Consider the following 13715-nt stretch of genomic DNA (forward strand, 5'->3'; position numbering starts at 1 on the left):
CACCTTATTTTTATGTATTTATTTATTTTGGAGGCAGGGTTTCTCTGTGTAACCCTGGTTGTCCTGAAACTCACTCTGGAGAACAGGCTGGCTTCTAACTCACAGAGATTCGCCTACCTTTATTGGGATTAAAGGCGTGCGCCACCACAGCCCCAGCCCGTGGTCCTGATGCTCTCTGAAAGAACTTCCATTCGTTGTCTTCTGGCTAATGCTGCTGCCCTGAGATCACAGCTCTGAGACTCTCACAAAGAAGGGCTCCCTTGATGCTCCTGCACTGGGTCTTAACCAAAAAGACTGGGAAGAGATTTCTCCCACTCTCTTCCCTATGTTTCTTTTTTGTTTTTTTTGTTTTTTTTTTTTTCTTTTCGAGACAGGGTTTCTCTGTGTAAAAGCCCTAGCCATCTTGGAACTAGCTCTGTAAACCAGGCTGGCCTTGAACTCACAGAGATCTGCCTGCCTCTGCCTCCTGAGTGCTGGGATTAAAGGCGAACGCCACCACCTCCCAGCTCCCCGTGTGACTACTGTTCCTTGTGCTTGAGCCTATGGGAAAATTAATGGCATCGTGTTGCTCTCTCTACTCTCTTGCTGACATCCTTCCTCCACCTGTCTTCCTCATTATGGAACTCTTTCATCATTGCTGAGACTATATAATGCCTCTGGTTGAGAGGAGCATGCGTGATGGGTCATTTTGCTGACTCTAGGTTAATTCGGGTTCTTCCCTCCAGTCTTCTTTGCCAGGGCACCTAGAATGTGCTCACACATGATTTCCCAGCCATTTAAATAAAGCTGAAATGTTTTTATGAGGATGTTTTGGTTTCATAGTCAAAAAACATGACATGCCTCTTTAAACACAACAATGAATGCACGTTATATGGTTTTCTTCATCTCTCTTTGTTTCTCATCTTGTCTGGTCATTTGGTGGCAGCCTCCCAGCCTCACGTTGGCCTTCCTTTCTTCCCTTCTCATCTGCTTCTCCGGCTCTCCTAGGGCCTTCAGCAACTCTTCTTCTCTCTTGTTTATTTCTTTCATTTTCTCTCTTCTGTCTTTCATTTGACTGATATATAAGTTAGGACTATGTTAAATGTATATAACAAAAAAATCTTACATCTGTTCTTAAAGAGGTTGAAAGGTATTTGAAATGAGGAACCAGAAGTCCTAATTTTTTCTTTCTAGCAAATATAGGAGTAATTTGACATAAGAGATAGTTAGGTAACTACAGGGGAAAAAAATCTGTTTTGAGCCCAACAATCCATCCAATCTGAGAAGTCTATTAGATGTTTCATGGAAGCATTCAGAATGAATCTGCAGCTGGGCGGAGTATCCTGAAAGGGACAGTGAGCCCCCTTTTACATTCCTGAGCCCCCCCCCACCGCATGACTTGGTGCGTAAGGGGCACATATTTGATGAGCGAATTGGTCAGCACATGTTTAATGAGGTTCCCGAGATGCACTGAGGACATAACAGCGAGCAGTATAGCTAAGATCCTCACCTTCACAGAACTTCGAATGAATGGAGAAAATGTGTATATACAACTAGACATTAAAGAGGAATTCTCTAGCCAGACTATAAACAAAGCAGCATCTGGTGGCGTCAAATACGGAGTATTTTGCTTCTTTCTCCTTTAACCTGTGCTTTTGTTTATTGTGTGATACCCAGGAGAAAATTGAGGTAGATGAGTGCTATACAGAGTGGCTTTGGAGTCAATTTCCAATTTTCTCTGGAATATATATATATATATATATATATATATATATATATATATATTTTCTTTTTACAGGCTCACTGTTTTCGCCAGCAGGTGTAAAATGATTCCAAGCCATGTGGAGGAGCCAAATGTCATCTCTGAGATCAGTGTTAAAATTTCATGATAGAGTCTTCAGGGAGATCAAGAGGTCCTTCTCTCTGCTGCGGTGCTCCATATTGCCAAGGCTACAAAGCTGAGGGACTTGATGTGTGTCAGTGGGGGTGCCAAAGGCTTTGCCACTGCACTAATCAGTTTCTGCAAGTTTTGTCTTAGCATTCTGTGGGTGCAGTCACCGTTCTCCCAGTTCTCAAGGAGCCATAACTGAGACCTACTACCCACTGTGAGTCTTTGTGCCCAGTGATATTTTTCCTAAGTACTACAGCATTGTTTTCAATGAGTTTTTTTGCATTAAATATTACTGTTAATTCCCAGAATGGGTCTTCCAGGTTCCATGCTAAGTTCTATTTGACATGATGCTAAGTAATGGTCCCCCCACATCAAGTTTTCATAGCTTCTAAAGGGGGGTTTAGCAGCAAGCAGGTGAGTCATCTTTTGGCTCAGCAAACAAGAGTTATATTTCTTAGCAAGCACTATGTGTCTTCAACTGGTCCCTAGGCCCAGAATAGATAAGCATTCAACATGGGAGGACACTGGAATCCATGCTAAAAGTTTTGATACATTTCTGTGGGAGGTGCCAAAGGATTGGAGGATTTGGGCAAGGAAAAAAGAGAACAGATATGGTTTTTAGAAATATGAATGAGGGTAATGGGGGGGGGACTATTAGGGTAGGTTTGTGTCTTTGAGCAGAGATCAGCCGGGAAACTATAGGAGGACATGGTTATTTCCGACCCCATCCCTGCTTTCTATGAATGCTCTCTGGACAAGGATGTATTCAGTCTCTGTTTGTCACTGCCTCACATGACCGGGAGCAGAGATATTGCAGCATGCACAAAGAACTTACTGGGCTTGCCCAAGGTTACCAGGCTACTAAATGGTCAAGTTGAGTTTTCAATCATCCTTTACTGCCGTTCTCTTGGTGCTTAAATGTACAGATAATTTTTTTTCCTTCTAGTGAGTGATATTTGGGCAGCCAGTTCCTCACTGGTATTGAAGGCAGTAGGGTACTGAAAGAGAGATGTAGACTTGCGTGGGTAATGAGGATCTCAAAAATTTGTTTAACCATGCCGAGTACCACCTGTGCTCCACATAGTGCGTGCGAGCCTTCCACAGGCTCTCAGGAAGTGCTTTGCAAGTCTCATCAGCCTAACTCAAAGGCAGCTCCTGTGCTGGGGGACGACTGAGAGGGAACAGTATGTTGCCTACCTCTAAAGCACACACTCCCATCTTCTGGGTTTCCAGCCATTGCTGTTTGCTCCTCCTCCCAGAATGTGATGGATTCTAGATCCTACTTTTGTGCTGAGGTAACCTCTGCAGGTCACTTCCTGTTAACTCTGGAAAGGTGTTGAGACAAACTGCTGTGTAAGGAATTACCACAAATCTCTTGCCTTAGAGCAACACCCATCCCCTTTCTCCCATTTGGGGTGTTCAGAAGTCTGAACTGGCTTGGTTAAATTCCTACTCAGGGTCTCCAAGAAGCCAAAATCAATATGTCACAAGAGAGACTGCTCATAGCAAACACTAGTTCTTATCTTAGCTGTAGATTGTATATAGTGCATACATGTTTTGAGAATATTCTATAACCCTTAGCTTGATGCTGACATCTCTTTATGGTAATTTGAGAAGAAAATTTTACCATTTTCTATCTGATGCAACTAAGTCTCAGTATTTATCCCAAATAATCTCTTCTCTCCTATTGTCTGGCCATCTTGACCCTGACATTTATACATGCTGTGCTTGAACATATTTGGTTTGGCCTAACCCACTGTACTGAAAGCAGGAATATACAAATTGGGCGTTTAGCTATTCTACCTATGCAAATGATTTTTCTTTACCCCCATTTCTTTATCAGAATATGATCTTGGCACTAGATTTCATTCATCAACTGTATTTCATTTAGTAAAATGCTTGCTCAGTAGAAGCCGAATAAATGATGCACAGTTTCTTTAAAGTTCTTTTAATGGTTTTTTTATTAGCATAGACTAATTATGTATAGTAGATTTCTTTATGGCATTTTTCACACATGCATATGGTTTATGTTGATCGTATGTACTCCCCGTTGCCCTCTCCCACTGCACTACAATTAGAAGGGGGCACATAACTTCTTTATTATTGTTGTTGTTTGTGTATGTGTGTGTACAAGTCCACATGTGTTACAGTGTGCATGTGGCGGTCAAGGGACAACTTTTGAGAACTGAATCTCACCTGACACCTTGTGGAGACAAAGTCTCTCTTGTTCCTGCTGTTATTTAGTTAAGCTTCAGGCTAGCTGGCTCCCAAGCTAATTCTTTCTCTACTACCCATCTCGTGGTAGGAGTGCTGGGATTACCGGTGAGCAACATTGTGTCTGGCTTTTGTACAGAAGTGCTTTTATCATCTGAGCTGTCTCCTCATACAAGGTTTCTTGATCTCTTTTACCTAAACCACCGTTCATCTTAAATACTCACTGGGGGATGCAACCTCATTGTAAAGTGTCTGTGGGAGCCCATCAGTTCATTGGGTACTTGGTACAATAACAGCATGGGAATTTGTATTATAGCTATGATCTGTAAATGGGAACATGAACCATTCAGTATCTTTTTTGTTTTGTTTGTTTGTTTTGTTTTTCGAGATAGGATTTCTCTTTGTGTCCTTGGAGCCTGTCCTGGAACTAGCTCTGTAGACCAGTCTGGCCTTGAACTCACAGAGATCCGCCTGCCTCTGCCTCCCGAGTGCTGGGGTTAAAGGTGAGTGCCACCACCACCCTTCTGCTATTCAGTATCTTATTGCTGTTTTTTTTTTTTTTCTCAAAGTCTCGATTTTTTTTTATTCAAAGCTCTGTGAGGTAGACATTGTTCTTTCTATTTTACAGGTTGGATATATAAAATTCAGAAAGTGATTGACTTGTTCAAAGTCACCCAAGGAATAAGTCAGCCCTGGAACTCAAGACTTCTTGACTAAATTCGGTGCTGTTTGTACACAGCGCTGCTGTGCAATACAAGGACAATAAGCCCCAGAATGAGCAGCACGAACATTTCAGATGGGAGGAAAGATTTTAGTTTTAGATGCTCACTCTTCTTTCTTGCAATGTTCTGAATGCAAATTTTGACTCTAGAATCCAAATTAATGTATTGTTAGCATATTGATGTTATCCCGCTCAACTGTCAGTATTTGCCCTGGAGAGCAGCGGGCTAACACAAGGAAGTTATTTCCAGCAGGGACTATCTATAGTGCTCTCTGAGAGCTAAAGGGGCCTCACTATCCCCTCACTGGCCTCAAATGTTTACTATTCTATGCTTTAGTGTTTCTGCTCACTAGCACCAGAAGCTTGAAAAGGGGGGGGGGACTTATGTTGTGGGGTACTCAGTTTTAAAACCGTGTCTTTGAGACTTGGTAGACTTCCTTTCCAGAATAATCTGCTGAAGAACTTACACACAAAAATTTCCATATACATCAAGGAATTAATTCACCCTCACGGTTGTCTCTTGGTCCCCCACAAAATCAATTATTCACGCATTAGTTCCGGAAATCGCTGATTTAAAAGCCATGTAGAATGGCCGCTGAAAGGTGAGACTGTGAGACCCTCCTACCAAGGGGAGATCTAGGTCCAGCCATTAGGAGCTGAGAGATCTTGGCAAATGATTTACCGTCTGGGCTTTAGCTAAAAGGTGGAGACAATAACAGGCCCCGCCTTATTGGTGGGACCATGGCATTGCTGTAAACGCTGATAAATTATTGAAAGTAAAAACCCTTGAACAATATTTGCCACCGGGCTAGGCAGAGATTTCTTTAATGTGCCCCTGCAATGCTCTGCCCTGGAGAACCTAAGAACATGGTGAGCTGGCCCTCCTGTGTTCGCGGGCACAGCTGCTTTTAAGACAGGAAGATTTTCTGGGAGGGGTCAGTTTAACCACAGCAGCCCCTTTAAAGGCAGAGCGCATGCTTCTGCTGCTGGCCAGAGGAGGAAATCAGATTCCCAGCCTGAGAAAGACTTGAAGTCTGCTGGTAGCTTTGAAGATGCCTGCGGGCAAGTGAGAACGAATGCAGGGGGTGGGGGGGGTGGGGTGGGGGGGGTGAGGGGGTGTCTCAGAGGCTAATAGAGACCCAGACTGAACTGCCAGCAAAGAAATAGAAATCTCAACCCTATAGTAGCAAGGAACTAAATTGGGCCAGCATCATGGATTAGCTTAGAAGCCAATTCTTCCCAGAACCTCCAGATAAGTGCCTGGCTGGCTGACATCTCAACTTCAGTCTCGTGGAACTGTGAGCCAAGAGGCCTAGACTGCTGAACTGTAGTGCTATGAGACAGTGAATGGGTGTGGACCCAAGTCACCAGGCTTGCAGGAAGTAGCCACGTGGCAATCAAAGACTGACATAATTACAAGGACGTTCTTAATAAGCAATCACTATCATTTACATTTATTATTAAACACCTTACACAAATGACACAGTGCACGAGGGGCTGGGAACACAAGGTTGGACAAGTCATGAGAGAGCCAGGCTGTGGTTAGTTCATGGCCAGGAAGATTAGTCTTTAGCTTTTATGTGAACTTCAGAATCTACAAAGAACTGCTGTTAGATCTTACACACACTCATTCCCTCTTTACTTTCACCTACTTCTTTTATTATAAATGCTTGTTTTGTACGATAACTTCCATTTATTCTTTGACAATTTCATACGTATACACAAAGTATAAGCACCTTAAAAATTTTTTTTTTCACTTTTAACCAGTGGGTAGGCTGTGTTTAATCACTAACAGTAATCTTTAGTCATGAAAGAATGGGAAATTGAATTTATTGACCTTTTTTTTCTGTGTATAACCATTAGGCTGTCTGCGATGCTCCTGGCACGTGTTCACAGGGGTGTAAGTTATATGATGGGGGTGCCTGTCTCTGACAAAGGATCTATAAAACCCTTTATCGCTAGGATCCACCACCTGGTGTTTTCAACCGCCCTGAGCAAAGAACAATTCCCAGTTTAATCAAACTGGAATACAAAAGGAGCGGTGGGGTCTCAGTATGAGATCCCTTGAAGTTATTCCAAGGGAAAGGGACCTTTTGTTACAGAGACAGCTCATTTGAGAGTTCACTGGCCTGTGCCACTTCTCCAGCTGGCATCCCAGCAGGGACTTTCTGATGCTTTCCTAGAGTTGAAAGCCAGTTTTTGGTGGGAAGAACAGTGACGTTGTCATTTGGGGGGATGGTGGGGGCAAAAGAGAGACTGGGGAAGAGTTAAGGTAGCAATTTGGTGACTTTTATTCAAGTGTGCACCGACTTAATTTTTTTTCTGTCTCTGCTTTGTGATAAGATTAGCAGATGTTTGTGTAGTTAACTGAGGTAGTTGTGACAATATTGTTGGGTTTTAATTTAACATTCATTTTATAGGATCTTAAATTGGCTCTGAGTAGATGGTGGGAGCTATTTGTTGCCCAAAGACACTCTGAAGCAGCTAGTCTCTTTCTTGAGTTGAGAACAGTTTCTTCCCACTGTGACCCCTTCCAGCGGAAAGAGATGAACAATTCTAAAAGCCATTACAGTTTCCAGATCCATCTGATGGAAGTCCTGGATGTGAAACTGATAAGGATCTCAAAGTCATGAGGTCTATGCCAACAAAACTGCCTGGGTCGGCAGGATACCCATGACTCCAGCATGGGGGAGCAACACTTGAGCTGATTCCATGTCAACTCCTTCTTCAGATCAACGCTGGGGCAGAGGGAGTTGCCTGGAAACCATCCTCTACCACTTCCTGGCAATGGGACCTGAAGTGAAGTGCCTGGCCTCCTAAGTCCTGATTTCCTCATCTAAGAACGAGCAGAAGGTAGTCTTTGGTAGGCTGGGAGGATTAAAAGGAACAGCAGGAAGAGCAGGTATAAACTGATTCTGCAACTTCTCCCCTGATACCAGTCACTGCAGGAACCAATGTGGGCAGATGCTGGTGAGTCTGCCGGTCGCAGGGTAGGTGGAGTTGCTTAACTCCAGACCTCGTAACCAACCACCTACTTTGTATCTTCTCCCACGTGTCCCCCAAACCTCCTGCAAGTCTTTCAATTTAAGAAAAAAATGGCATCTCTATCCTGTTAGGTCTCGGAGTAGGACTCAACCCGGGGACAAAATGTTGAGGTGCCAATTAACATAGCAACGTGGACTCTGGTGTCTCCTCGAGTTTCTACCTCTTACCCAGTCCTGGGTCCTCAGAACTTCTTACCCCACCCTCTACTCTCAACCTCTCCAGCCCCCGAGCGTCACTGCCTTCCCTCCAGCTGCTCTTCCTTCTACAACCCAGCCATTCTGGCGACACTGCCCTTTTTACCTCTTGGTGCTCTTGGCCTCCTGGCCTCTTATGCCAGCCTGTGTCCTCTCTCTCTTCTCTTCGTCTGGTTCATTCTGGACTCTCCCAGAGGCCTCTGCCTGTGTTCACCCATATATATGTGTTAAAAGTCTCAGTCCCTTAGGAACAACTACGTCCTCCATTCATTCATTCATTCATTCATTCATTCATTCACATTCACATCCATCCTTCCAGTTGTGATGACCAAAAACTTAATTGTTATTCCTGACTTTCATCACCCTCTGACCCCCTTCATCTTCATCACGTTCTGATCCTGTTCATCCTGTCAGGAAATTCCTTTGACTCTAGCTTCAGAGTGTGGCTAGAATCTGACCGCTTCTCGACACCTCTGTCGTTAACCAGCGCCTGTCTTCTGTGTCCTTTCAATGCAGAGATCAGGGTGGCTTTGTTGGAACACAAATCAGCTCAAATCTCTCTGACTCGAAACTTTCCAGCGGTCTCCCTATCCCCGTGCAAAATGGCACCAAATGGCATCGTGAAGGGCGGTGACGTGGGTGGTGGAAGAATTTACCAAAGCAAGAGCAGACAAAGAGAGGCTGTATTGAACTCCGCTGCAGGAATGCAGGGGAGGGGCTGGCAGCGCATCTGGAGCACGGGAGAGGATGTTATTCGGGCTTGTCTTCTGGACCCTTTGTAGGGGCTGTGTATATGGCAGACCCGTGATATCTCATTATCGTTGTGTGGTAATTTGTTTCGCTTGAGGTTCCTCATTAGTGTAAGAGGTCATGGGTCATTAACATTCCAGATGTCTGAGTAAGACATGATGGATCAGGATCATGGTTATGATTTGTTGTTCAAACGTAGGCATTTTGTTGTTATTTTGACCCTTTTTTTTCCCCTATACCTATCTCAATAAATCAAAGGCCTCATAATGGTCTATAATGGTGACTTGGGCCTTGTATACACATCTGAGCCTGTCTGTAACAAGCCCTTTTAAATCAGTGACACCATGGGACACATATCTACTTTGCCTGAGAGTCTGTCCACTTGTCCTCAGGGGAGGAAGCAGCACCTAATACACATTCTGTTTCTCTTTCCTTGGAGATCGGTGCCTATGCAAATCAAAAGCTTGATCCAACAGGTAGTCTCCACACTCACACTTATTAATTCCCCATTTTTCGTGGATTTCCCTCATTACTTGGTATTATTATTACTGCAATTTAAAAACCATTAGATGAAGATGATACCACCTTAATATTCTAGCTTATAATTAATTACTTACAACTGACTAGTTGGTCCGTAGCTTTGGCTCTTTGTGTGTGTGTGTGTATGTGTATGTGTGTGGATATGTGTGCATGTGTGTGTGTATGTGTGTGTGTATGTGTGTGCGTACGTGTGTATGTTGTAAAGTATCAGCTTTCATTTTTCTCTTATTTAATAATTTTGAAATATATTACTAACTTGTAGTAATTGATATAAATATTGTCTTTCTCACTATAAAGACAGTAAACAGAATGTTTTTGCTGCATATATTTTTCTGTCTTGTATTTTGTAATTTTTTCCTTTTCTTTAAGTTACATATTTGAAATTTTTAAAATTTCATTTGGTTGAACATGATAGTTCTTTATATTTTTATGTTTTCTGTTATGTTTGAGTTTAGAATTCAGCATTCTTCAATACACAACTTCAATGCTTAACTTTGGAAAAACCAAAAAGCCGGGATAGAAAAAAAAAAGAAAGAAAAAAATCCTGTACAATAAAGGAACTTCTGGAAGCATCACTATCCCTGACATCAAGTTCTATTACAGAGCTACAGTAATGAAAATAGCTCGGTACTGGCATAAAAACAGACTGTGTACCAAAGTAATCGAATCGAAGATCCTGATATTAACTTACATACGTATGAATACCTGATTTTTGACAAAGAAGATAAGAACATAAAATGGAAAAAAGAAAGCATCCTCAACAAATGGTGCTGTCAAAACTGAATATCAACTTGTAGAAGAATACAAATATATCCATATCTATCCCCATACACAAAATTCAAGTCCAAATGGATCAAAGGTCTCAGCATAAATCCAGCCACACTGAACCTCATAGAAGAGAAAGTGGGAAGTAGTCAAATGCATGGGCACAGGAGACCACTTCCTAAATATAACCCCAGCAGCACAGACACTGAGATCCACAATTAATAAATGGGACATCCTGAAACTTCTTTAAGAAGAGAAGCTTATGAAAGACAAAGGGCACTGTCAATAAGACAAATGACAGGCAATTGAATGGGAAAAGGTCTTCACCAACCCCACAACAGTCAGAGGACTGATCTTCAAAGTATATAAAGAACTCAAGAAACTAAACATCAAACTACCAAATAATCCAATTAAAAAATGAGATACAAATTTAAACAGAAAATTCTCAACAGAAAAATCTCTAATAGCCAAAAGACATTTAGGGAAATGCTCAACATCCTTAGTCATCAAGGAAATGCAAACCAAAATGCCCCCGAGACACCAGTTAGAATGGCTAAGGTCAGAACCTCCGATAACAGCTTATGCTTGAGAGGATATGGAGTCAGGGGGACACTCTTCCATTGATGGTGGGTGCACAAACTTGTACAGCTGCTTTGGAAATCAGTATGGCGGTTTCTCAGAAAATTGGGAATCAACCTATCTCAAGATCCAGCAATTCCACTCTTAGGCATATACCCAAAGGATGCTCAATCATGCTACAAGGACATTTATTCAACTATGTTCACAGCAGCATTATTTGTAATAGCCAGAACCTGGAAACGACTGAAGTTTGCCCCTCAACTGAAGAATGAATAAAGAAAATGTGGTACATTGACCCAACGGAGTACTACTCAGTGGTAAAAAACTACAACATCTTGAAATTTGCATGCAAATAGATGGAACTATTAAAAAAAACATTCTGAGTGAGGTAACCCAGATCCAGGAAGACAAACACAGTATGTACTCACGCACCAGTGGATATTAGATGTAAGGCAAAGGATATCAAGTCCACAGCCCCAGAGAAGCTAAGTGGAAAGGGGAACCCTAAGAGAAACATACATGTATCCCCCTGGGAAGGGGAAATAGACAAGATCTCCTGAACAAATTTGTAGTGTAGGGATGCAGAGGTGGGGACATAAGGGGAGAAGGAGGGGAGAAATGGATGGAGGAGGAGAACATAATGGAACAGGATGGCTGAGATGGGGGAAGGACAGAGAAGCAGAGAGAGGAAAGAGAGATCTTCACTAAGGGAACCATTATGGGGCTAGCAAGAAACCTGGCACCAGGGAAATTCTCAGAAATTCACAGGATGACCCCACCTAAGACCCTAAGCAACAGTAGAGAGAGTGCCTGAACTGGCCTTGTCCCTGTAATCAGACTGATGACTTCCTTAATTGTTATCATAGAAACTTCACCCAGCAACTGATGGAAGCAGATGTAGAGATTCACAGTGCAGCACTGGGTTGAGCTCCCCAAGTCCAGTTGAAGAAAGGAAGAAACGATAATATGGGCAAAGGGATTAAGACCATGACGGGGATACCCACTGAAACAGCTTACCTGAGCTAAAAGGGAGCTCACTGATCTGGACTGACAACAGGGGAACCAGCATAAGACCAAGCTAGGCCCTCTGAATGTGGGTGACAGTTGTATGGCTGGGGCAGACTGTGGGGCCACTGGCAGTAGGACCAGAATTTATCTGTGTTGCTTGAACTGGCTTTTTAGAGCCCATTTTCTTTGGAGGGAAACCTTGATCAGCCTAGACATAGTGGACAGGGCCTTAATCATGCCTCAAAGTGATGTGCTGGACTTTGTTGACTCCCCATGGGGAAACATTACCCTCTCTGAGGAGTGGAATGGGGGTGGAGTGGGAGGAAGGTGGAGGGAGTGGAAGGAAGGAGAGGAGTAGTAACTGGGATTGGTATGTAAAATGAAAAAAGATTGTTTTTCAGAAAATAATTAATCAATTTTTAAATTAATGTATAATTCGGTGTTCTTCCCTGATGTGGGAGTGATTTCTTTCTAATCTGTTGCTTTCATTGGTTAATTAATAAAGAAACTGCCTAGGCCCATTTGATAGGCCAACCCTTAGGTGGGTGGAGTAAACAGAACAGAATGCTGGGAGAAAGAAGCCAAGTCAATGAGTCGCCATGATTCTCCCACTCCAGACAGACGCAGGTTAAGATCTTTCCAGCTCATGGTGCTACACAGAATATTAAAAATGGGTTAGATCAATATGTAAGAGCTAGCCAATAAGAGGCTGGAGCTAATGGGCCAGACAGTGTTTAAAAGAATACAGCTTCCGTGTAATTATTTCGGGTATAAAGCTAGCCGTGCGGGCGGCCGGGTGCCAGGAACGCAGCCCACCGTTCCTACAACACTTCCCAAGCACACCCGACCTTTTGATGTTGCAGTATGGTATTCATCTGCAAAACTCATGCTCAAAGAACCATACTATTGAGTTACAAAGAAAAAAAAATCATACAGAAAACTCACAACCGGGCAATGGTGGCACACACCTTTAATCTCAGGATTTGGGAGCCAGAAACACGTGGATCTCTGTGAGTTCGAGGCCAGCCTGGTTTACAGAGCAAGTTCCAGGACAGGCCGCAAAGCCACATAGAGAAAACCCGTCTCAAAAAACCAAAAACCAAAAATACAAAACCAAAACCAAACCAAAACAAAACAACCTCACAACGCTTTAGGAAGCTTACAGGGTTTTGTGGATCACATGCATAGTGACCTTTGGCCTTGTACAGTTGCAGGGTACAAGCTGGGCACCAACCTTTTGATGTTGGAGAATGCCATACTGAGATCTTAGACTTTTAATTTCCATTGTTTAACCTTTTAAATTTGCAATGGATTTTTATTTCCATAAAATTTTAATAATATAGACTTCCTATATTATTGTGAGTTCGAGGCCAGCCTGGTTTACAGAGCAAGTTCCAGGACAGGCCGTAAAGCCACATATTTCTCCAACTGCTCACGGCTATATTCTATGATATAACTTGCAAAACTAAAAAAATTAACACTAATGTGGTATTTCTAAGAAAATCATTGGCTCCATTGGAACTCCATTATTTCCCACAACAGTTCAGAAACTGCTCCATGATTCGCTTCTTTAGTCTTAGCCTTTCCTTAGTCCTTTGTGACTTAGACAGATTCTTAGTTTCTCGTGACATTGGTGCATTGGAAAAACACACTTCAGTCTGCAGAATGTCCCTAAGCTTGAGTTGTCCAACAGTCGGCTTTTCTAATGATTCAGACGAGGTTATGTAGCTCTGATGAGAATATATCAGAAAGAGGCTTCATGCAATAACACCCACTTTTCATCCCAACACTCGGGAGGCAGAGGCAAGCGGATCGCACTAAGTTCAAGTCAGTCTGGTTCACACAGTGAGTTCTAGGCCAGTCTGCACTGCATGGTAAGACGTTGTCTCAAAACAAAACCTAAAACAAAAAAAAGCAATCAAGCAAGAATGAGTGAAAAACACATTAAAAGTTATACCAGTGTCCCTCCTAGTGGATGATATAGGGCCCACGATATCAATACATTTTTATTACTGGTCATATTGATCAT

Source organism: Chionomys nivalis, chromosome 5 (genome assembly GCF_950005125.1).
Source record: "Chionomys nivalis chromosome 5, mChiNiv1.1, whole genome shotgun sequence".
NCBI lineage: Eukaryota > Metazoa > Chordata > Mammalia > Rodentia > Cricetidae > Chionomys > Chionomys nivalis.